The 24455-nt window shown below is 40.0% G+C and overlaps 1 protein-coding gene across 1 annotated transcript in view; it reads left to right on the top strand.

Annotated features, from left to right (window-relative positions):
• Window positions 1-3561: 3561 nt before the first annotated feature.
• LOC124777461 overlaps window positions 3562-24455 on the top strand; it is a 195447-nt gene continuing 174553 nt past the window's right edge. Inside the window, exon 1 of the mRNA XM_047252884.1 lies at window positions 3562-3612. The gene's annotated coding sequence lies outside the window, so the exon portion shown is untranslated. The remainder of the gene's footprint in view (window positions 3613-24455) is intronic.

The raw sequence follows: 24455 nt of genomic DNA, 5'->3' as shown, positions 1-24455 counted from the left end.
ATTTCCACTGGGTACTATCTGGGAAAAAAAGCCCCCCGAATGCATGCCCACAATGGTGGCAACACCCTCTGGAGGAGCAAGCTATATCTGTGGTATGAAGCCCATGTATCTCTTGCTTTTCTTCAATCTCAGTACTCAGGCTGGACAGAGAATCCAAATCATTAGATACTAAGATCTCTGCACTCTTTTGTTAAACTGACACATTCCACAACAAATGGCTTATTATGAATATGTTTTGCAAAACATGGAACTAATTAACTAACCAACCAACAAGATTTTTTCCAAACAATTGACTAAGTGGGAGCACCACTTGAACAATAAATTTATTTAAACACACCTGAGAGATGTTTTCTGTGCAGGAAGATGTCGTTAATGAAATTTATGCAGCTTGCAGTGCACCACATATCCAAAATGTTTATCTTTTATTTGTGGCATGACAGTATATTTTTGATTTTAGACACGTATGCCTTCTATCTAGTAGCCACAACAGTGAAGGAGCAAGTAGAGGCAAGCACTTAATAAAATTTTCCATAAATCTGGTGAATGCTAAGTCAGTGTTGGAAGGAGAACGGATTCCAAATATCTAATGAGTAGACATATACTACAGTGGCAATACAAATTTTGAGGAGTTCTGTGTTAGAAGAAGCCACATCATGAAAGATTTACCCTGTTGGTGTATTCTGTGATCTGGACAGTGCCTGCAGTTGTGTTGAGCATAAAATTCGACAGGGGAACTAAAAAGGTATGGCATTAAAGGCACTTCCCTTATATGGTTGGAGTTGTATCTCAACAATAGGAAATGGAGGACCACATTAACAAATGATACAACAGTAACAAGACTAAATTTGGTGATGAGAAATATTAAGCATGTCATCCATCAAGGTTCAGTTCATGCACTGATCCTGTTCATAATCTGCATAAATGACACATATGGGACAATGGAGTGCATCTTCAAAAACTGTTATGACACAAATGCACTGACAAAATGCTCATACACATCCATAGATAGCACAGCCAGTTAAAAGAATGTAGTAGGTCTAAAACTGGTTCTGTGCAAGCACTTTAACTCTGTCTCTTACAAAGACTCATATTAAATAACTCCAAACAAATAAAAATAACCTGAAGGTTCCAGAACCAGAGATCAACAGGAATGCAATGGATGAGACTCCACTTGTTAAGTTTCTAGGCAGTCCAGATGAATTATAAACTGAGGTGGCACTAGTGTGGGGATAGGTTAACAAAAAAGCTCAGTCATGCCTACTTTGCACTTAGAAATCTCTCATGTTGACATGCAGATGAGAGTGAAAGAATATTTTACTTACATGTAAGAATACTGTTCCTCAACACAATTTTCTGAGACAGTGCAGCTAAGATTAAAAACTTGTTTATTCTACAGAAGTATGAATTAAAATAATGTGTACGGTTGATAATGGAACATCTTGCAAAAGCATTGTGAGAGATTCTTACAATTTTGTACCAATACATATTGTTGTTCGCTGTACATTGTATGCAATGCTGTAATGATTATAGCCACTGACTAGCAACTTGTGTGTCACTGGTTCAGTTCCCACCTCCGGCAGTTATTTATCATTTCAGATTTGCAATTTCTCGAAGCTTTAGGGACTGACTGATTTATGGAATATTGGAATCTTGTTTCTAATTATTAGTAGAAATGATCTATCTCCCTTTTCATAACAAAAATTTATGAGGCAAGGTGCAGGCCCAGATATAGCTGGGTGTTCTCCATGTTCTGAATACACTGCCTGAATCCACTGCAACTTGCAGTGGAGGACCATACTTGGAGGACCATACTGGTGTAGCACTCAGCTGAACACATACACACATAGTGGTATGATAAAAGATGACATCTCTGGAGAGACTAATATACACATAGATATATAAAGTAATATAGAAACAGTTTCCATAACTAATCATGTGAGTAGATTAGTACTAGTTATAAATTTTTGCCAGTGTACTGTCTCTTGAAGTAAAATTTGATTCATTCCACATCCTTGAAGGCTCTCCTTCATGATGGAATTTATAAAACATGAGGTACAGCTGAATGAACTTAAATACCTTTCGAACTATGTCCTTACTATGCTCTTCAAGAATGTTTAGTCAGTGTGGTTTCTCATTGACATCTGTACCACAGTCAACATCAAATTTCTCTCTTATTAGTTTTTCAGTCCATTTAACTTAAAAATGTTATACAACAAACCTGAAAGGTTCTTTTAATACCTTGTCTGAATTCATGAACCACTGAGTTTCTTAGTATGGAACAAATCTGAAGAAAAGTCAGTTCACATTCTTCTTACAGGATTGTTCGCATCACTTTCCTTAATCTGTTGTGCAGCCACTGGACACAAAAAAGAATGGAACAGAAAGAAGTTGTGGATGAGTGGCTTTCGGGCAAGGGCAGAAGAAAAGAAGATAGAAAGGCTGGGCATAAATTAACGAGAGAGATGGGTTGGCTACTTATAACAAGTAAGTACTAACACTAAAATTCCAGTTTTTCAAAGTTCCGTTTTAGAGACTGCTATGATCAGTCACTTGATGTTTTATTGATTATTATTATTATTATTATTTGGTTTCTCATTGACATCTGTACCACAGTCAACACCAAAATTCTTTCTTATTAGTTTTCAGTCCATTTAACTTATAAATGTTATGCAACAAACTTGAAAGGTTCTTTTAAACCTTGTCTGAATTCATGAACCACTGAGTTTCTTAGTATAGAACAAGTCTGAAGAAAAGTCAGTTCATATTCTTCTTACAGGATTGTTCATACCACTTTCCTTAATCTGTGTGTTGCAGCTACAGATTTATTGATTTATTAACGATTGCAACATGATAAATGACAACTTGTAAGCTATAAGCCACTACTAGTAAAAAATATTTCTTGAATCATGGTGGATAAAGAAGGGAGAATTGATCACTTCTGATAGGCTGTAAGAAGCATGGAATGTATACCTAAAATGAAATACTTAATCATCCACAATGAACAGATAAATTGATGAACAGTGGGGTCAGAGATTTTTTGAATAGACCAATGCATAGTTGTAATGTCATGAGGAGGAGGAGGAGAAGAATTTTGTATTATCTATATTTTTGATCAAGGCTACTAGAATAATTGTCAGATGGTTACTGATGGAAGCAACAAGTAACAGCAGATAATATTGCAGATAAAATTAGTCTAATGCAAAATGAAAGTAAACAATTAATACAATTCTTTACATAATTGTGTTAACAAGATAGTATTGTTGCTATTATTATAATAATGTTTTACCAATGACCCAACTGCTGGATAATTCTTTTGTATGCTAGGTATCATTTAACACTGTATATAATTTGCACTATCACCAAATACTGAGAAACGCTCAGGAAATGAGCTCCTGTTAAAATAATATTTCCCTAACAGGTCTTTCTCCTCCTGTACACACTCATTCAGTAAATATGGTAATGTGTGTTGACATAGCTAACGGCCCATTCGTACAGCAAACAAGTAGTGACTTGCTCTCAGCCTCATTTTTCACAACCGTTAAGTCTTACTTGATATAAGCCTTCTCTGCAGTGTGTATAAGCCATTTGCTCTGGGAATTTCCTGCTTTACAGGTAAGGTTTGACATGCTTGTGATAAATGAAAATCTTTTTTTTGTTTGTTTGTTTCTTTCTTTTTTTTTTTTTTTTTTTTTTTAAAGAAAGAAAAAAATTCTGCTTGGAATTTGTGTCTACTAATAATACCAAAAACTTATTTAGTAATGAGATAGATATGTTTGTGTTATCTTTTTTAAATATATTGGCATGCATTTCTTTCCATTCTTCTTTCTAATTAGATTACTACATACAAAGCTTAGGTTCATGTGCCAGTATTTTGTCATTGTTTTTGTCTTTCTTTTTTGCTGGTATTACTTACTTTGTGCTTATAATTTACACTAGATATAATGTCACCTGATGAGATACTAACATTAGAGTATGATTGAAATACGAGTAGCTGCTGCTGTACTTTTAATACTGTCTTGAGTCAGGGAAGGCACTTATCAGTTTGCAAAACAAGAAATCTTGACTTGTATCATTATCATTACATTATTCTACATTATGACTGAAAGCTTACTCTATATTTGGTTATTATTTTGAACAAAACTAACTGCTTGTTTTTTGTGCACATTACTTTGTTGACATAATTTATAATTTTAGCCACTGATTACAGCTGGCTTCTTAACTAACTATATGTTGTTGTTGTTGTTGTTGTTGTTGTTGTGGTGGTCTTCAGTGCAGAGACTGGTTTGATACAGCTCTCCATGCTACTCTATCCTGTGCAAGCTTCTTCATCTCCCAGTACCTATTGCAACCTACATCCTTCTGAATATGCTTAGTGTATTCATCTCTTGGTCTCCCTCTATGATTTTTACCCTCCATGCTGCCCTCCAGTACTAAACTGGTGATCCTTTGATGCCTCAGAACATGTCCTACCAACCAATCCCTTCTTATAGTCAAGTTGTGCCACAAATTTCTCTTCTCCCCAATTCTATTCAATACCTCTTCATTAGTTACATGATCTACCCATCTAATCTTCAGCATTCTTCTGTAGCACCATGTTTCAAAAGCTTCTATTCTCTTCTTGTCTAAACTATTTATTGTCCATGTTTCACTTCCTTGCATGGCTACACTCCATACAAATACTTTCAGAAATGACTTCCTGACACTTAAATTTATACTCGATGTTATACAAATTTCTCTCCTTCAGAAACGCTTTCCTTGCCATTGCCAGTCTATGTTTTATATCCTGTCTACTTCAACCACCATTAGTTATTTTGCTCTCCAAATAGCAAAACTCGTTTACTACTTTAAGTGTCTCCTTCCCTAATCTAATTCCCTCAGCATAACCCAACTTAATTCAACTAAATTCCGTTATCCTCATTTTGCTTTTGTTGATGTTCATCTTATATCCTCCTTTCAAGACACTGTTCTGTTCAACTGCTCTTCCAGCTCCTTTGCTGCCTCTGACAGAATTACAATGTCATCGGTGAACCTCAAAATTTTTATTTCTTCTCCATGGATTTTAATTCCTACTCTGAATTTTTCTTTTGTTTCCTTTACTGCTTGCTCAATATAGGTACAGATTGAATAACATCGGGGACAGGCTACAACCCTGTCTCACTCCCTTCCCAACCACCGCTACCCTTTCATGCCCCTTGACTCTTATAACTGCCATCTGGTTTCTGTACTAATTGTAAATAGCCTTTTGCTCCCTGTATTTTACTGCTGCCACCTTCAGAATTTGAAAGAGAGTATTCCAGTCAACATTGTCAAAAACTTTCTCTAAGTCTACAAATGCTAGAAACTATATGCATCACTTCCTGTAATAAACTGATGTGACACAAGGTATTATTGTTAATTTACTCCACTTATGTTTCAGTTAACCTTCATTTACCATTTAGGGGAACTGCAGGAACATATTACAATACAGAATTAAGTTCCTTGTGTTTAATTTCGGTTTACTAAAGCATTTTTTGCTAGTGTCACTGTAGAGTGTCATTAAGAATTTTTCATGAGTGATTGTTTATATTCCTCTTGTACATTTTACTAGCAGAGACCAACCTTGCAGATTGTTTTATTTTCATCATATTGTTGCATTCACAAGACAGCCTCTTTACTGCATATTTTGTGTTTTTGATGCTGAGTGTGTCAGCAGTAAAATACAGATCAATTGCTGGCTACTGACACAGAAGTCCAAGTATTAAATAAATAAAAAGCTATACTGATACACAAGATACTGATTTGTGTTATATTGATAGCACCAGGTCGAGAGCTAAATGATTTATTATATTTATTTTTATTTGTATTGTTAAATATCATTGTACATAACCGGTTGTCAGTTGGTTCCGCAGGATTTTTTTCTGACCTTATTAGCCTGAGTGTAACGTGAAAAGTGAGGCAGGTAGTGGATTCTCAAAGAGTTTTCTTAACTGGAAAGGGTCTGTGTGATAAAATATGTTTCTTATATATCTAAAGACAAAGATGATGAGACTTACCAAACAAAAGCGCTAGCAGGTCGATAGACACACAAACAAACACAAACATACACACACAAAATTCTAGCTTTCGCAACCAACGGTTGCTTCATCAGGAAAGAGGGAAGGAGAGGGGAAGACGAAAGGATGTGGGTTTTAAGGGAGAGGGTAAGGAGTCATTCCAATCCCGGGAGCGGGAAGACTTACCTTAGGGGGAAAAAGGACAGGTATACACTAGCACACACGCACATATCCATCCGTACATACACAGACACAAGCCACGTGGAATGTTTCCCTCTATTATAAAAATATGTTTCTTGTTACTTGAAGACTGTTTTGAGTGTGACTTGTAAAATACTGTACAGTGGACAGAGACATTAATAATTTTTTCTCGAAACTGTTTGTTGTATGTCACTAGGAAGTTAGAACTGAAGAAGAAAGTATAACAGATCCCATCTGATGGGGTAGGTGGATAATAATATTGGATTTGTTCATTCATTGTTGTCTTTTACAAGAGCCGGAAAACTATTTTTGCGGTCAGCCAGAAAGCGATGGAGAACATATTGACCATAATTTCCAGTCTGCAAGTCCACATCCTTCTTGTGCTCACTGAAAGAGAATGTTTCTACTCTGTATGACTTTAGTTTCAGTTTGACTGCTTTTAAATTTTTGGCTAGAATTTTTAGAATGGAACTGACATTAGGACCTGACTTCTGAACTATTTTTTCAAGAATTGTTGTATTGATTGTTATTTTGATTAAAGTCTTGAAACTTGGTAGAGTTTTCTTAGGTTTTTCTTTAGTTTTGACTAATACTAGTTCACCAATGTTAAAAATAGTGGGGCAGGCTTTTGCATCATGCCTTCTTTTTCTACCCAAAACTCTTTTACTTGTATTTGCCATAGCCTGTGCCTTCTTCTCATCTATAGAGCTCTGAGATAGGGCTGGAAAATCATCCTTGTTTTAAAGGATGTTATGGGCTTCCTGATTAAACATTAGTTCACATGGAGCAAAGCCTGTGGCATCATGTTTAAAATTTTTGGTGATTTCGTCAAAGTTTTTGATGTGATCAGCCCAAGTTCAATGCTTCCTGGCATATTAAGTCCTACACAGTCTGTTTAGCTCACACATAATTGTCTATTTCCCTGTGGAAAATACACTGAGATCCTTATATGGTGAATTCCTGCATTTTCTAGACATGCTTTAAATTTTCCCAAAATAAATTGTGACCTGTTGTCTGATAAGAGACTCTTAGGCTTGCCAGTCTTTACAAAATATACCTTTTCTAGCTAGTCTACCATCATTTTGGTGTTAGCTCTCTTTACTGGATGTAGTTTGACATACTAACTAAAGCTGTCAATGACCACAAAAACATTGGTACATCCTCCTTTAGATGTGAGGAGGGGCCCAAAGAGATTGACTGCGTATAACTCCAGAGGTTCACTTGGTTGTACATTGTGCAATTTCCCTGTGCTATACTGTTTATGCATGTACCTTCTGACAGACAACACAGGTTGCTAGCCTTCTTGTTACTCTATGATGGATGTTGTCGAAAATCACTTGCTCACTTAATGTAGCTAAGCATTTCTTGGCTCCCTAATGGCTATATTGTAGATGCATGTAATCTATCAGCAAATCCACATATTGTGATGGAAAACATATTTTCTATTCTTATTCAGAACAAAATTCCTTTATGTAGGCAATAGCTCTGTGCAGCTCTTGGATAGCTGGGTACTCCTAAAAGGCTTTTGATTAACCTCGCCTGATCATCAACATTTTGCTCCCTTCTCAAGTTTTTACATACTTTCTTCAAGGCACCTTCCTCCTTGAGCTCATGTATGGCCAACATGCTCATTTCATTCTTATCTGCTAATGTTATTTCTAATTCCCTGCATAACTCAGCACTTCTTGATAGCCCATCTGCTATCACATTGTTTTTGATTTGATTTGATTTTTTATTGGTCCAGTTTTATCATACAGCACAAATTGTACAATTGATATTGGACAGGTCAAAGGTAAGTTACAATAATACATAGTATTAGCAAAACAGCAGGCAAATTAAAATAGGTATCTATTACAAGTAATTTTGTTACGCTTTATTAGAAATGCCTTTAGTTTAGCTTTAGATATTGGATGAGTAGCATTTTTTATTTCCTCTGGTATCTTATTGTGTAGTATTACACCAATGTTAATTATGCTCCTCTGATAGGGGGTTATTCTGTGATATTTTTGATGTATATTTGATTTCCCTCTGGTACTATAGTTGTGTACATTTTTGTTCTGTAGCAGTTTGGCTGTTTTCAGGAGGTAGTCCCTAGTGAACGAGATAGTTTCATAAATGAATAAACTTGGAACATTTAGAATACCAAGCTCAGCAAAATGGGATTTACCGGACTCCATCTGTTTAAGGCCACAAATTATTCTTAGAGCTTGTTTTTGCATTCTAAAAACCTTTACACTGTGAGTTGAGTATCCCCAGAAAATGATCCCATATCGGACTAGTGAGTGGACCTGTGCATAGTATGCCTGCAGTACTGCTGTTTTGCTTGTTCTAGCCTTTAAAATTCTTAGGCCATAGCATACAGATGATAGTTTTCTAAACAAGTTATTTATATGTGTGTCCCACTTTAAGTCTTGCTGAACCCATAGACCCAAAAATTTTGTGACACTTACATTTTCTAGGGGATCATTTTTCAATTGTGCTTGACTAGACATTTGATTAATTGGAGGAATTAAATGATCTTGCCACTGGTGGGGAGGCTTGCATGCCTCAGCTAAACAGATAGCCATACTGTAGGTGCAACCATAATGGAGGAGTATCTGTTGAGAGGCCAGACAAACATGTAGTTCCTCAAGAGGGGCAGCAGCCTTTTCAGTAGTTGCAGGAGCAACAGTCTGGATGATTGACTGATCTGGCCTTGTAACACTAACCAAAACAGCCTTGCTGTGCTGGTACTGTGAATGGCTGAAAGCAAGGGGAAACTACACCATAATTTTTCCTGAGGGCATGCAGCTTTACTGTATGGTTAATGATGATGGTGTCCTCTTGGGTAAAATATTCTGGAGGTAAAATAGTCCCCCATTCGGATCTCTAGGTGGGGACTACTCAGGAGGACATTGTTATCAGGAGAAAGGAAACTGGCGTTCTACGGATTGGAGCATGGAATGTCAGATCCCTTAATCGGGCAGGTACGTTAGAAAATTTAAAAAGGGAAATAGATAGGTTAAAGTTAGATATAGTGGGAATTAGTGAAGTTTGGTGGCAGGAGGAACAAGACTTCTGGTCAGGTGAATACAGGGTTATAAATACAAAATCAAATAGGGGTAATGCAGGAGTAGGTTTAATAATGAACAGGAAAATAGGAATGCGGGTAAGCTACTACAAACAGCATAGTGATTGCATTATTGTGGCCAAGATAGGTACAAAGCCCATGCCTACCACAGTAGTACAAGTTTATATGCCAACTTGCTCCGCAGATGATGAAGAGATTGATGAAATGTATGATGAGACAAAAGAAATTATTCAGATAGTGATGGGAGACAATAATTTAATAGTCATCGGTGACTGGAATTCGATAATAGGAAAAGGTAGAGAAGGAAATGTAGTAGGTGAATATGGATTGGGGGGAAGAAATAAAAGAGGAAGCTGCCTGGTAGAATTTTGCACAGAGCATAACTTAATCATAGCTAACACTTGGTTCAAGAATCATTAAAGAAGGTTGTATACATGGAAGAAGCCTGGAGGTACTAGAAGGTATCAGATTGATTATATAAAGGTAAGACAGAGATTCAGGAACCAGGTTTTAAACTGTAAGACATTTCCAGGGGCTGATGTATACTCTGACTACAATCTATTAGTTATGAACTGTAGATTAAAACTGAAGACACTGCGAAAAGGTGGGAATTTAAGGAGATTGGACCTGGATAAACTGAAAGAACCAGAGGTTGTAGAGAGCTTCAGGGAGAGCATTAGGGAACGATTGACAAGAATGGGGGTAAGAAATACAGTAGAAGAAGAATAGGTAGCTTTGAGAGATGAAATAGTGAAGGCAGCAGAGGATCAAGTACGTAAAAAGACAAGGACTATTAGAAATCCTTGGGTAACAGAAGATATATTGAATTTAGTTGATGAAAGGAGCAAATACAAGAATGCAGTAAATGAAGCAGGCAAAAAGGAATACAAACGTCTCAAAAATGAGATTGACAGAAAGTGCAAAATGGCTAAGCAGGGATGGCTAGAGGACAAATGTAAGGATGTAGAGGCATATATCACTAGGGGTGAGATAGATACTGCCTACAAGAAAATTAAAGAAACCTTTGGGGAAAAGAGAACGACTTGTATGAATATCAAGAGCTCAGATGGAAGCCCAGTTGTAAGCAAAGAAGGGAAATCAGATAGGTGGAAGGAATGTATAGAGGGTCTATACAGGGGAGATGTTCTTGAGGAAAATATTAGAGAAATGGAAGAGAATGTAGATGAAGATGAAACAGGAGATATGATACTGCATGAAGAGTTTGACAGAGCACTGAAAGACCTAAGTCGAACAAGGCCCTGGGGGTAGACAACATTCCATTAGAACTACTGACAGCCTTGGGAGACTTGGGAGAGCCAGGCCTAACAAAACTCTACCATCTGGTGAGCAAGATGTATGAGACAGGTGGAATACTCTCAGACTTCAAGAAGAATATACTAATTTCAATCCCAAGGAAAGCATGTGTTGACAGATGTGAAAATTATCGAACTATCAGTTTAACAAGCCACGGATGCAAAATACTGACACGAATTCTTTGCAGACGACTGGAAAAACTAGTAGAAGCCAGTCTCGGGGAAGATCAGTTTGGATTCTGTAGAAATGTTGGAACACGCGAGGCAATACTGACCCTACGATTTGTCTTAGAAAATAGATTAACGAAAGGCAAACCTACATTTCTAGCATTTGTAGACTTAGAGAAAGCTTTTGACAATGTTGACTGGAATACTCTCTTTCAAATTCTGAAGGTGGCAGGGGTAAAATACAGGGAGCGAAAGGCTATTTACAATTATTACAGAAACCAGATGGCAGTTATAAGAGTCGATGGGCATGAAAGGGAAGCAGTGGTTGGGAAGGGAGTGAGACAGGGTTGTAGCCTGTCCCTGATGTTATTCGATCTGTATATTGAGCAAGCAGTAAAGGAAACAAAAGAAAAATTGAGAGTTGGAATGAAAATCCATGGAGAAGAAATAAAAACTTTGAGGTTCGCCGATGACATTGAAATTCTGCCAGAGACAGCAAAGGACCTGGAAGAGCAGCTGAATGGAATGGACAGTGTCTTGAAAGGATAATGGAATGTAGTCAAATTAAATTGCGTGATTCTGCAGGAATTAGATTAGGAAATGAGACGCTTAAAGTAGTAAAGGAGTTTTGCTATTTGGGGAGCAAAATAGCTGATGATGGTCGAAGTAGAGAGAATATAAAATGTAGACTGGCAATGGCAAGGGAAGTGTTTCTGAAGAAAAGAAATTTGTTAATATCAAGTATAGATTTATGTTTCAGGAAGTCGTTTCTGAAAGTATTTGTGTGGAGTGTAGCCATGTATCAAAGTGAAACATGGACGATAAATAGTTTAGACAAGAAGAGAATAGAAACTTTTGAAACATGGTGCTACAGAAGAATGCTTAAGATTAGATGGGTAGATCACATAAATAATTAGGAGGTACTGAATAGAATTGGAGAGAAGAGAAATTTGTGGCACAACTTGACTAGAAGAAGGGATCGGTTGGTAGGGCATATTCTGAGGCATCAAGGGATCACCAATTTAGTACTGGAGGGCAGCGTGGAGGGTAAAAATCGTAGAGGGAGACCAAGAGATCAATACACTAAACAGATTCAGAAGGATGTAGGTTGCAGTAGGTACTGGGAGATGAAGAAGCTTGCACAGGATAGAGTAGCATGGAGAGCTGTATCAAACCAGTCTCTGGACTGAAGACCACAACAACAACAATGAGTTTGTTTTTTGTGAACTTTCTCCTCTGGACTGCAATGTCTCTGAACTGGATCCAGTGAGCAATATGCTGGTGTCATTGGCAAACACAATAGTTTTTGTTGGACTCATATATATATAACTAAGTCGTCCACATAAATCAAGGAGAGCAGTGGACCTAAGATTGAGCCCTGTGGTACACCATATTTTATTGGTAATTTGCTAGAAAGAAAGGAGCTGTTTCTTGTTTTATTCATTTTTTTTTAAATTCATACTGAAGTGATACTCTCTGCCTGTGGTTTTTTAAGTATGAACACTACCAGCTATGTGCTACACCTCTTACTCCTCGTCTTTCTAATTTTTTAGCAGTGTGTTATGGTCCGGGACATCAAAGGCTTTTGATAGATCTATAAAAATACTTGTAGCTATTTTATGTTGATCAAGGGATTTTAAAATGCAGTTTAAGAATTAAAAAATTCCTGTCTGTGTAGATTTAGGCTTTCTAAAACCATGTTGTTGTACTGTAAGAGGTGCATATTTATTTATGAAACTTAAAAGCCTGTCATAAAAGAGTTTTACTAGTATTTTTGAGTAGGACCTTAACTGTGACACGGGTCCGTAGTTTGATATTTTTTCAGAAGAACTTTTTTTTTGCAGTGGTGAAACTTTTGCTATTTTAAAAATGTTTGCAAACACACCAGTTTTTAAAGAGAGGTTGAAAATTTTTGCCAAGGAGTTTGCTATGTGGTGAGCACATGCTTTTAATCAGGTACTTCATCAAGACCACTTGACATTTTATTGCTTAATGATTTAATTTTACTGATAATTTCATTGGAGTTTGTTTCATAAACATACGCAGAAGCAGTCTAGATCACTGACTTGCTGAAGAAACTTGGGACTGGTCTTTGATAGTGTACTTGAATGAGGTCTTCAGCTAGTGAAGTGAAGTATTCATTGAATTTTTCCACAACTGAATTTGGGCCTGTGACTTTTGAGCCTTCTAGTGTTAATGACACATTCTTTTTCTTTGGTGCTGAAGTACAAGTCTCTTTCTTTATAACTCTCCACGTGGATCTCATTTTGTTAGATGAGTTTCTTATCAAATTGTCATTCCACATAATTTTTACCTCTTTGACTACTCTGCCATAGATTCTTTTGTAGGATTTTGAATAATCTGCAAATTCTTGGGTTAGTCTATATTTCTTACAACAGTACTGCAGAAATCTGTTTCTCTCCCTGGAAATTTTTATGCCTTTTGCTATCCATTGCTTATTATTGTTAGATTTTACTGTTTTTACTACTTTTGGAAATACTACATTAAAATAGTGAAGAAAGATGCTCTGAAAACTCATGTACATGCTATCAACATTGTTCTGAGTGGTGATGCTTTTGCAGTTTTCCTTCACCAGTAAGAGATTAAAAATTCTAATGTTATCTTCAGAAAAGGTTCTTTTTTCAACTACTTTTTTTGGAACTGCTACTACTTGTTGGTATTTCTATACACAGCAGCTGTGCCTCATGATCACTATAACCCATGCTCAGTACTCTGCTTGTGAATCTGTAATTTGTTCCTGAGATGAATATTTGATCAATAATCGATTTTGTGCATTCTGTTAATCTTGTTGGGCAGTGTATTGTGGAGATCATATTGAATGTGTTGGTCATATTTATCAAAGCATCTCTGATGTTGCTGTCTTTTGAAAAATCAATATTGAAATGCCCACAAAACACTATCTTCCCTTGTATGTACTTAATGTCAAGGTAGAACTGCTAATGGTACATGGTTGAACTGCTAATGGTACATGTCCCACCTGGTTTGTCTTGGATGTCCCAGTTTGCAAGTTTTTAAAAATGTAAGTACCTTGTGATCACCATAGATTATCACCTCGTGCTGTAACAAATAATGCTGAAACTTCCGCATACCAAACATGATAGCCAGTGCCTGTAATTCTGAAATTCCATAATTCTGCTTAGCAGGTTGCAGTGGATGACTCGCTAATGCTATTGTTTTATGTATCTCTTGGTCGCCTTCTGTCTTCATCTGAAACACCTCTACTGCAATCCCATAACAACTTGTGTCAACTGCCTTGCAAGAGGTGTTTGAAAAATCTGCATAATGTAAATGCAGACTACTCATCAAACAGTTTCTTATTTCTTCAAAAGTGGACTGGCACTCTTTAGTCCAAAACCATGGGTTATTCTTCTTCAGCAGGTGGACTAAACAAGGTGCATTAAGTAAGTGATCTTCAACAAAATGGCAGAATCCAAATAAAGTGGACAGTGACCTGAGCTGCTTTTGATTTCTAGGCACGTTTCAATGACTGATAATTTGGAAGGATCAGGTAATATACCTTCCCTGCTAATTTCATGGCACAGGAATTTTATTTTATCTCTTACACACTCTGTCTTCTCTAACTTTCAGACCGAGCGAGGTGGCGCAGTGGTTACACACTGGACTCGCATTCGGGAGGACGACGGTTCAATCCCGCGTCCGGCCGTCCTGATTTAGGTTTTCCGTGATTTCCATAAATCACTCCAGACAAATGCCGGGATGGTTCCTCTGAAAGGGCACGGCCGACTTCCTTCCCCATCCTTCCCTAATCCGATGAGACCGATGACCACGCTGTCTGGTCTCCTTCCCCAAACCAACCAACCGACCTCTAACTTTCATTTTATACCTCTGTTTTCTATAGCTTCTAGCACCTGGTCTAGTACACTGATATGTTCTTCCCATGTGGTAGTTGCCAACACTATATCATCTACATAGCTAGTCACCTGATCTAACAATTCCTGCCCCAATACTTGAGCCATTACTCTTACAAAGGCGCACATGGAACTATTTAATCCAAATGGGACTACTTTATGTTGGTAGCACACTCCTTCACACACAGAGGTTGTATATTTACATGATTCTTTCACCAGGGTCAAATTCCAGTATCCACAAGTTATATCCATAGCTGTAAGACACCTAAATCCTCGGAACTTTTGTGTCAGTTCATCCACATTTTGGGGATGATCACTCACTCTTATTACAATGTCATTTAGTCATTGTGCATCCATTACTAATTTGATGCTTCCATCACACTTAGGCCCACCAACAAGAGGACTATTTTGTTCACTAACTGCTTGCTCAATGACACCCCATGTCAACATATGTAGAATTCCTTTCTTAACCACTTGCTTTTTTGGAAACATGTATCTGATAAGGTTTCTTGAAAAATACCTGCCCAGGCTTTAACTTCACCAGGCATATTCAAGAATACATTGTTATTAGTGGTTAATACTTCCCTTAATTCTGCTCTCTGTCTATCAGAAATTTGATTTGTTGACTGTACCTTTGCCTCTATCTCTTCTAGGATATAGTTCCCTTCCACATTAGCAACATGCAGTCAGTACCTTCGTACAAGTATCCCTTATTCCTCATTACTGTAATAGGGAATTCCCATGTTTCATTTTAATTTTCTATGAAAGGTTATTTAATCAGGTAAGGTTAATACTAAGTGATTCTGATCAAAATCAATCATTTTCTGATATTTTGTTAAGAAATCTGTGCCAATTAACATCTCAACACTTATACTGAGCATGATTAAACAAGGATGATCTATTGTTATGTCACCTATATCAAATGGTATCAAAGTTTAGAGCATTACTGGTATAGAAACTTTCCCACTAGCACCTATTAATCTTAAACCACTTAATTCCATGACAGTTAATTTACTCCTATTAGGAACAGAATCAAAGAATGTTTGGGACAAAGCACTTGCTTCATTGCCACTGTCGAGAAGACAACACATTGTTCGCTGTTACTTCTGAGATGTTAGTTTTTATTATAGGGTGAGTTAGTTTGAACAGGTTCCTCATAAAAGTCCTCTAATAAATCTTTTTCAATCTGTTTCCAGCTAAAGTGACTTCATTCAGTTGCAAGTACATTCACACTCAGATTCATGGGGTCATCGATCTCTACATTCTCAGCTGCATTTAAATCAAAGCATTTGATGATCTCCTCTACTTTCATTTGCTGCACATCAGCTAAACTACTCTCTACCTCTGAGCAACTACATACCTGCACAACATTGATATATATATATATATATATATATATATATATATATATATATATATATATATATATATATATATATATATATATATATATATATATATATATATATATATATATATAAAAATATATATATATAAAAAAAAACAAAGATGAGGTGACTTACCGAACAAAAGTGCTGGCAGGTCGATAGACACACAAACAAACACAAACACACACACAAAATTCAAGCTTTCGCAACAAACTGTTGCCTCATCAGGAAAGAGGGAAGGAGAGGGGAAGACGAAAGGAAGTGGGTTTTAAGGGAGAGGGTAAGGAGTCATTCCAATCCCGGGAGCGGAAAGACTTACCTTAGGGGGAAAAAAGGACAGGTATACACTCGCACACACGCACATATCCATCCACACATACAGACACAAGCCATATATATATATAAAAAAAAACAAAGATGAGGTGACTTACCGAACAAAAGCGCTGGCAGGTCGATAGACACACAAACAAACACAAACATACACACAAAATTCAAGCTTTCGCAACAAACTGTTGCCTCATCGGAAAGAGGGAAGGAGAGGGGAAGACGAAAGGAAGTGGGTTTTAAGGGAGAGGGTAAGGAGTCATTCCAATCCCGGGAGCGGAAAGACTTACCTTAGGGGGAAAAAAGGACAGGTATACACTCGCGCACACGCACATATCCATCCACACATACAGACACAAGCAGACATATTTAAAGGCCTATCGACCTGCCAGCGCTTTTGTTCGGTAAGTCACCTCATCTTTGTTTTTATATATAATTTTTCCCACGTGGAATGTTTCCTTCCATTATATATATATATATATATATATATGACACTGTCATTTGCTTTTACAGTTTGTGGCAAGTACAGCTAATAGACTCCTTGACATCATCACCATTGACACCTCCTTCATTCATCAGCTCCTCCTCTTCGTACCTTGCAAAACTGACTCTGCTTCCTCTACCAAAACTTTAGCCATCAGATTTCCATTATTGCTGAAGATGTATGCTTTTACTTCGTCTTCAAACTTATCAGGTTCAAATCCATTAATTTGCTCCTCCCTATTATCTGTAGTGATTTTGTTTTCCTTCTTGACCCATTTTTCTAAAGCGTCCAAAATGCTGTCAGCTATATAATGATAGTGGTTTAGCACATCACTGGTACTGTTATCTGGTTGCATGTGCTGACTGACTGTGATTTGTGTTTTTGTTACTGGCTGTGGTACTGTTTCCACCTTGTGAGTGCCAGTTTCCCCATAGGCGGGACTTAGTGTCTCACAAGCAGCCAGTTGTGTTTATTTGATACAGAATCATGTAGGGTAGCATCCTGCTCTCTATTGATTGGCGACTCCATAGTGTCCTGTGCACTACGACCAGATAATGGGTATACTTGGAAGGAGAGACAGCATTGGTCGTATATTTTTGTTTGTTATCGCAAAATCGATTTTCGGTCACTTAGTGACCATCTTCAGTGCTGAATTATAACTTAAATAGACCAGTGTCTATGTGATTGCCGTAAGCTTATTGACACCAGTGCTTACTAATTTAAGTTACAATTACAGCACTGAAGATGATCACTAAGTGACCGAAAATCGATTTTCCGATAACAAACAAAAATATATGACCAATGCTGTCTCTCCTTCCAAGTATATCCTGCTCTCTGTCTCTTCTCAATGGCACATTATTTACATTTGTGCTTTCGTCATAATAATTATTGCGAAAACCTGGTGGCTGTCTACCTCCCCTTCCTCTGCTAAGGCCTTGACCACAATAATTAGATTTTGATTCATGTTCCCACTGTCATTATGACTGTTGTTTATGTTAAAAGACCTGTTATTACTTTGCACCTGCTCGTCAGCAGCATTTTCCTTTCTGCACACTCCAGACATTCAATGAACCTATCCACATTATCTCTAGATGCAGAAATGATTCTTTTCTGCCAATACCAAGAATGTTTACCTTATAGTCCCATGATAATAGTTTCCAGTTTCACCTTTTCTGTCAGATGCGACTGCCATGAAACCTACTTTCTAGAGAACTCTTTTACTGACTCAAGACCTGGAGCAAACTTTTTACCACTACAAAACTCGCTCAAAACATTGTTTTGTTTGCTGTGTGACCAGTATTCATTAAGAAATGCAATCTTAAATTCTGAAAGAGTTTTGTATCTAATCATTATGTCAGATGACCATCACAAAGCCTCTCCTGATAAATGACTTCTTATGAAAGAAATTTTTTCTTGTTCCGACCATGCTTTAGGCAAAACATTCTCAAAATCATTCAATAACTGTAATGGTTGAATTTGTTTGTCTGGATCAAAATATAAAAACTGATGACTTCCAAAGAAAGTTGCGTCAACTAAGGCAACATGCTGTACTGTACTATTGCAAGAGGTACCAGAGGTTACTCTATTTCCCATATTAGTAATACTAGTGTTTAGTAGTTCTACTTGTAGTTCTACTGCTTCCACTCTGTCAGAAAATCTTTTACCAACATCGTCACATAATTTCACACAGATTTTACTTTCTTAATATCATTTTGACAAGCATTTACGTTAGTATTTACTTCTTCAAATTGATTAGAGCAAAGTTTGGATTCATTGCCAACCCTTACTGACAACCTCCCTTCCATAAGTTCATCTGCATATTTGAAATATTTGCAAACTTCACTAATTTCGGTTTTGAAAATACTATGCAATTTATTTAGCTGTTGCCCTACTTTCACTTGTAGGTCATTGTAGTTTTATAATATAAGTCATTCAGTTTTGCAGCCATTTAATCCTTTGGTTCCTTATTACTCTCCTTCAGCTCTTTATTACCATCCTTTAGTTCTTTAGTACTAGACTCAGTCTTACTACTTAACTGTTTACTATTGAATTCTGTCTTACTGTTCAGTTCTTTATGATGCAATTCCAGTTTAGCAAACCATAATTGCATCCAATGTGGTGCTCTACATTGCCATTCAACATTTCCACCAGTTTTAAAGGAGTTTTTAGCATTCCATGACTTGGCTGAATTTCAGAAATATTGAAGCCATGTTCATTATCTGTTAAGTCTGTTAATTCTACTTTTTCCTTTTTGAGCTCAACTTCAATTACTTTGTCATCAGAAAATGGTTCTAACTTTGCAGTAACACTGAACTTTACTTCCGATTCTGGATTTATTAGTTTGACAGAACCATCCTCATTAATTTCAGTTTCTACTTCTGCAGTAGCCTCTTAGAAGCAATTAACAAATACTTTAAATATTCTTAACTTAACTGCTCCACCTTGACGGTCGATGCTGGTGCGGCGAACCAGCAAACATGATGCGACGCATCCCAGCGTAATGCGAGCAACTGCAGCAGCAGCAGCAGCTGTGGGGGTGAGGTTGGCGGTGAGTATCACCCTCTGCAGTTGCTCTATGGAGGGTGTGGGGGGTGTGGGGAGGGTTGGGAGGGTTCAGGGAACCAGTAAGCACACACATTAGCTTGCAGGTACCTTGAAGATCCATGCAGCTCCATGATGATGGACCATCTTCTATCTTCTTCTAACCTCAGCGCCGTTGATAGCCACAATTTAGTGTCATCTTCTTCTCCTCTTCCATCATGATCAAAGTTACTGTGCCTAACATTCACAGTTTAGTTTCCACAGTTGCGAGCAAATCTTAGCAATGCTTTTGCACTGGTTTCAGCATATTTCACTTTGGTATCCCGTTAGCACCTACGGAGTTCACACTGTTTTGTACTGATCACTTTCACTGATCAATTTCCCAGCCGATTAAAACCGTATTTAGGGCGGTAGGTGGATAATAATATTGCATTTGTTCATTCGTTGCCATCTTTTACAAGAGCCTGAAAACTATTTTTGTGGTCAGCCAGAATTTGGTGGAGAACATACTTGTCATAATTTCCAGTCTGCAAGTCCATATTATTCTTGTGCTCGCAGAAAGTAAATGTTTCTACTCTCTATTTACTCAGTGGGATCAGGAACTATGATTATAAGTAAAAGTTTTGAGTTCTAACTGATTAATATATTCAGTAAAAGTTCACATTCAGAGACATAGTAAAGTTCCTGATAATAATAACAGTAATGTCCCTATCATAAACAACACTGTGAGCAGTTACATGCAACCTCTACAGTAAGTTCCAATTAAAATAGTCTTTTCGCTTGACTTCTAATCATCAAAGCCTCCCCCCCCTCCCCCCCCCCCCCCCCTTGCCCCCTTCTAGTGCAGAGCACGGTGAGTGGAGGTGATCTAGGTTGGCGTGGGGATCGATCCGTTGTGATGAAGTCGTGGTACCACACCGGTGGGCGTAGCGGGCGGCCGAAATGGGGAACTGGGATCAAGTGGCCTGGTGATGCGGGGGTGTGGTGTGCCATGAGTGGCACACGAATGCAGAGGTGGCTGTCCTCATCGATCGAAGCGCTGATTGCCGCCTCCTCCGTGTCTGTCGGTACTGCAAACGTGCAAAGGAGTGTAACCTGGGTGGCTGAATTGTCCAATGTGCGGGGGGGAACATGCAGGATGAACAGTGTCCCATCTCATAGCTGGAGAGACAGGTCCTCGACTGGAAAAGGTGACACGTCGACGTGGAAAACGGCGACGCTGGTGTCGTCGGTCTGCATCGGCCGGTCGATGGAAACACTAAGGTGAGGGGAGGGAGGGGTGAAACCTTCACGCGCAACCTTTTCTGTAACCTCTGAGCTGGGGTGAGAAAATGAACCACTGGTGTCACACACATCACCACACGCATCGTCGCACGCGTCACGGGTACCGGAGGGGGGGATCGTTCATTTGAGGTATTAGAGATGGAAGGTGGCACGAGAGTGTTGTCGGGGTGGAAGTTGTATTCTGAAGTTGGCTTGTCGTTGAGGCGCCAAGCTGGTTTAAGGCGCGAGATGGATCCTGTTGTATTCTACTGTTGCACAGAATGTCAAAGGTCTGCGGCGAGCGGCTTATCACTTTGTGTGGGCCCGAGTAGGGGGGGGGGGCGTACCGTATCATCACGCAGCATCACATAATCGCAAACATGTAGGTCTTTGTGTATGAAGACACGAGGGACCGTGTGTGCTCGTGGGGGCAGGGGGTGTACATTCGTGGCGAAGTGTCGGACGCGTTCTATAAGCGTCGGAAGTTCTGACCATGGGGGAGAATCAGATTCCTCGACGAATTGTGCTGGGAGGACGAGGGGTTCCCTGTACAATTCCGCTAGGGAGGCTTGCAAATCGTCTTTGTAAGCCAAACGGACACCTAGTAGTACCCAGGCGAGGGCTTCGGACCAAGATCTGTTGTGGCGCATCAGCGCTGCTTTTAATGTGCGGTGCCAGCACGCAACCATCCCATTGTTTTACGGGTGGTAGGCGTTTGTACATAATTTGTTTGCACTGCATAGATCACATAATTTGCCAAAGAGTTTAGCTTCAAATTGTCATCCTTGGTCCGTCGTGACCGAAGATGGGTAACCGAACCCCGCGATCCAGGAGGCGATGAAGGCCCATGCGACAGAGTCGGCAGTAATGTCTGTTATTGGAATCGCTTCCACCTACCAACAAACATGGCCGATGGTAGATAAAATGTATAGGAAACCCTCGGAAGGAGGGAGCGGTCCGACCAGGTCAAGATGGACGTGATGGAACCTGCCTTTTGGTACCTCAAACGAGCCCAACGGTGGGTATGTGTGACGGCTGACCTTAGCGTGTTGGCAAGGTATACATGCCCATGTCCAGTTTTTCCAGTCTGCTCTAACCCCAGTCCATATGAATCACTCTGTTATGAGGTGTGTGGTAGCCTAAATACTGGGATGTGCTAGGTCGTGGATAGTGGCAAATAACTTACGGCGCAAGTCGGCTGGTACTAGGTGGCGGGCAGTACCTGTGGAGATGTCACAGAGGACTGGTAAGGCCGAACCTGGAATTCGGTGGGGCTCAATTGAGAGCGAGGTGGACTCACTATTCATAACTGTTGAATGTTGTCATCTGCTTGTTGCTGGGCAGCTAGGTTGTTGAAGTCCCAAGAAAACGAGATCGTACCGACCCGTGACTTGTAGTCAGCAACGATGTTGTCCGCACCCTTGATATAACGGACGTCTGATGTGAATTGACATATTAAGTCCATGTGTCTGAAACGGCGGGGAGGAAGGTCGGTTGTGGGATTAAGCACAGCGTCCGCCCACGGTTTGTGGTCTGTATATATGGTCACTGACCCACCCTCAATGTCCTCTCGGAAATGGCGAACTGCCTCGTAAATAGCAAAGAGTTCTCAGTCGAAAGTGGACCACTTACGCTGGGAGGCTGACAACTTCTGCAAGAAGAAATGTAGTGGTTGTGCGGAGCCTGGCACCTGCTGCAGGACAGTGCCGATAGCAGCATCGCTTGATCAGCTGTGATTGATATTGGGGCATCAGATACCGGGTGCACGAGCTTGACAGCGTTCGCTAGTGCCATTTTTAGTGCGTTGAACGCGCATCGCATGTCGTCACCCCACGGGACCTTGCGGAGCCCTGAAGTATTCTTTCCGATGAGTGCGTCGGTCAACGGTGCCTGTAGGGATGCGGCATGTGGGATGTGCCTCCGGAAAAAATTTATCATCCCTAAAAAACGAACGGCGTGTGGGGATGTGCCGCCGGCAAAAATTTATCACCCCTAAAAAATGATTTAGGTCGCGGTAAGTCTCAGGCAGGTGGAGGTCACGTATAAAGGCCACTCTGTCTGATGTGGGGCAGGTCCCTTCCGCGGTGACAGTATAGCCCAAAAATGTCTCACTACTGGACCACAACTGAGATTTATCGTCATTGATTTGGTCTCCATTCTCGGCAAGAATACTAAGAACTGTTGATAGGTGCTGTTCGTGTTCCTTGAGGGTAGTTGATGAAATGAGGATGTCGTCCAAATACGCGTAACAGTATGGGAGTGAAAAAAGGATGGAGTCGATAAACCGTTGCCAAGTCTGTGCAGCATTTTTGGGGCCGTACAGCATGTAACAGTAATCGTACAGTCCGAAAGGGGTGGTAATTGCTGTTTTAGGGATGTTGTACTGGTACATGGGGATCTGATGGTATGCTTTTCGGCACTCAAGTACACTGAAAACGCGTGCACCATGGAGTTGTTGGGCGAAATCTTGTATGTTTGGTGTAGGGTAGTTGTCTAAAATCGTTCTGGTGTTCAACTGTTGGTAGTCACCACACAAACGAAATGAACCGTCCTTCTTGGGCCCTAGATGGATAGGCGAGGACCAATTGCGGTTGGATGGATGGACAATACCTGAATCTAACAGCTCCTGTACAGCGGTTTTTGCATGCTGTAATTTGGTTGCATTAAGGCATCGAGTCTTGTTGCATACTGGGGGGCCTTGCGTGGTGTTCAAACGGTGACAGGTACCATTAGTAATCGCACCTATCACCTGCGGGGCACCCTGGGGAACCACACTGGGACTAGGTGGGGTAACACGCACTACATTAGAGGTAGGAATGTCCCTGACCTGCGGGAAAATGCATCGTTGTGGAGGTATCTGCGCCTCGGTGGAGTTCTCGTGGGTGTATCTCCACGGTGTGGAAGCGTCCCTTGCTGCCTCCCGTGCGCGTGACAGTTCGGCTGACGTGGCGGTGATCAGCTGTTGCAGGCGCGTGTTTTTGGCGCGAAGGTCGGTGATCTCGAGGCACTGGGTTGTCAGGTGGACCGGGCGGCGGAGAGCTCTGTCGTGAGATGGGTGCATTCGGCTGTCACGGTGGGCAAGGTATCACAATGTGTGGCAGGTGGCGGGGGAAGGTGGCAAAAATCCCTGGTATCCTGTTGCCAGAGGGCTGCTGCCTTGAGGTCTGTCGAGAGCCTGAAGTTATACAGGAAATCCATACCGATAACGGGGCAGTTAACATCTGCGATGCAAAATGTCCAGGTGCAGCGTAAATCAGGCGAGAGATTTAGTTGGAGTTTGGCTGAGCTGTGGACGCAAACTGTGGAACTGTTGACTGCTCGCAGTGGCATGGCGGGCGTCAATGTCAGAGATGGAGCGCTCAACTTAGGAATGACGCTAGCATCGGCGCCAGTGTCCACAAAGAAATAGATTGTGCCCGTCCTGTGGTGGATGTACAGTCTGCCGGCATGGTGAGCAGTGGGGGTGGTCACTCGATAATGTTTTTGGTGCACTAAACTGCCAGTGCGAGCCATGGTGCCTATTCTGACTCACGCTTCCCATTTGGGTAGTTGCAGGGTGCGCGACAAGAATGAACAGCGTTGCCGAACATGATATGATACCAGCATAGTGGGTATGCTGGGTGTTGTGCCTGAACCGGCGAGCCAGCAACGTCATGTGGCATGTTCTGTTGTGCCCGTGTGGAGGTGGGCGGGACAACCGGTCAAAGAGCGGAACAGTTATGGCTGTCTGGCCACCAGGGGGCTCCATTGGCTGTTGCTGCGAGCTGGGTGCCCAGCCTCT

Source organism: Schistocerca piceifrons, chromosome 2 (genome assembly GCF_021461385.2).
Source record: "Schistocerca piceifrons isolate TAMUIC-IGC-003096 chromosome 2, iqSchPice1.1, whole genome shotgun sequence".
Lineage (NCBI taxonomy): Eukaryota > Metazoa > Arthropoda > Insecta > Orthoptera > Acrididae > Schistocerca > Schistocerca piceifrons.
The sequence above is the reverse complement of the archived record's forward strand: the minus strand, read 5'-3'. Positions and strand labels throughout refer to the sequence as shown.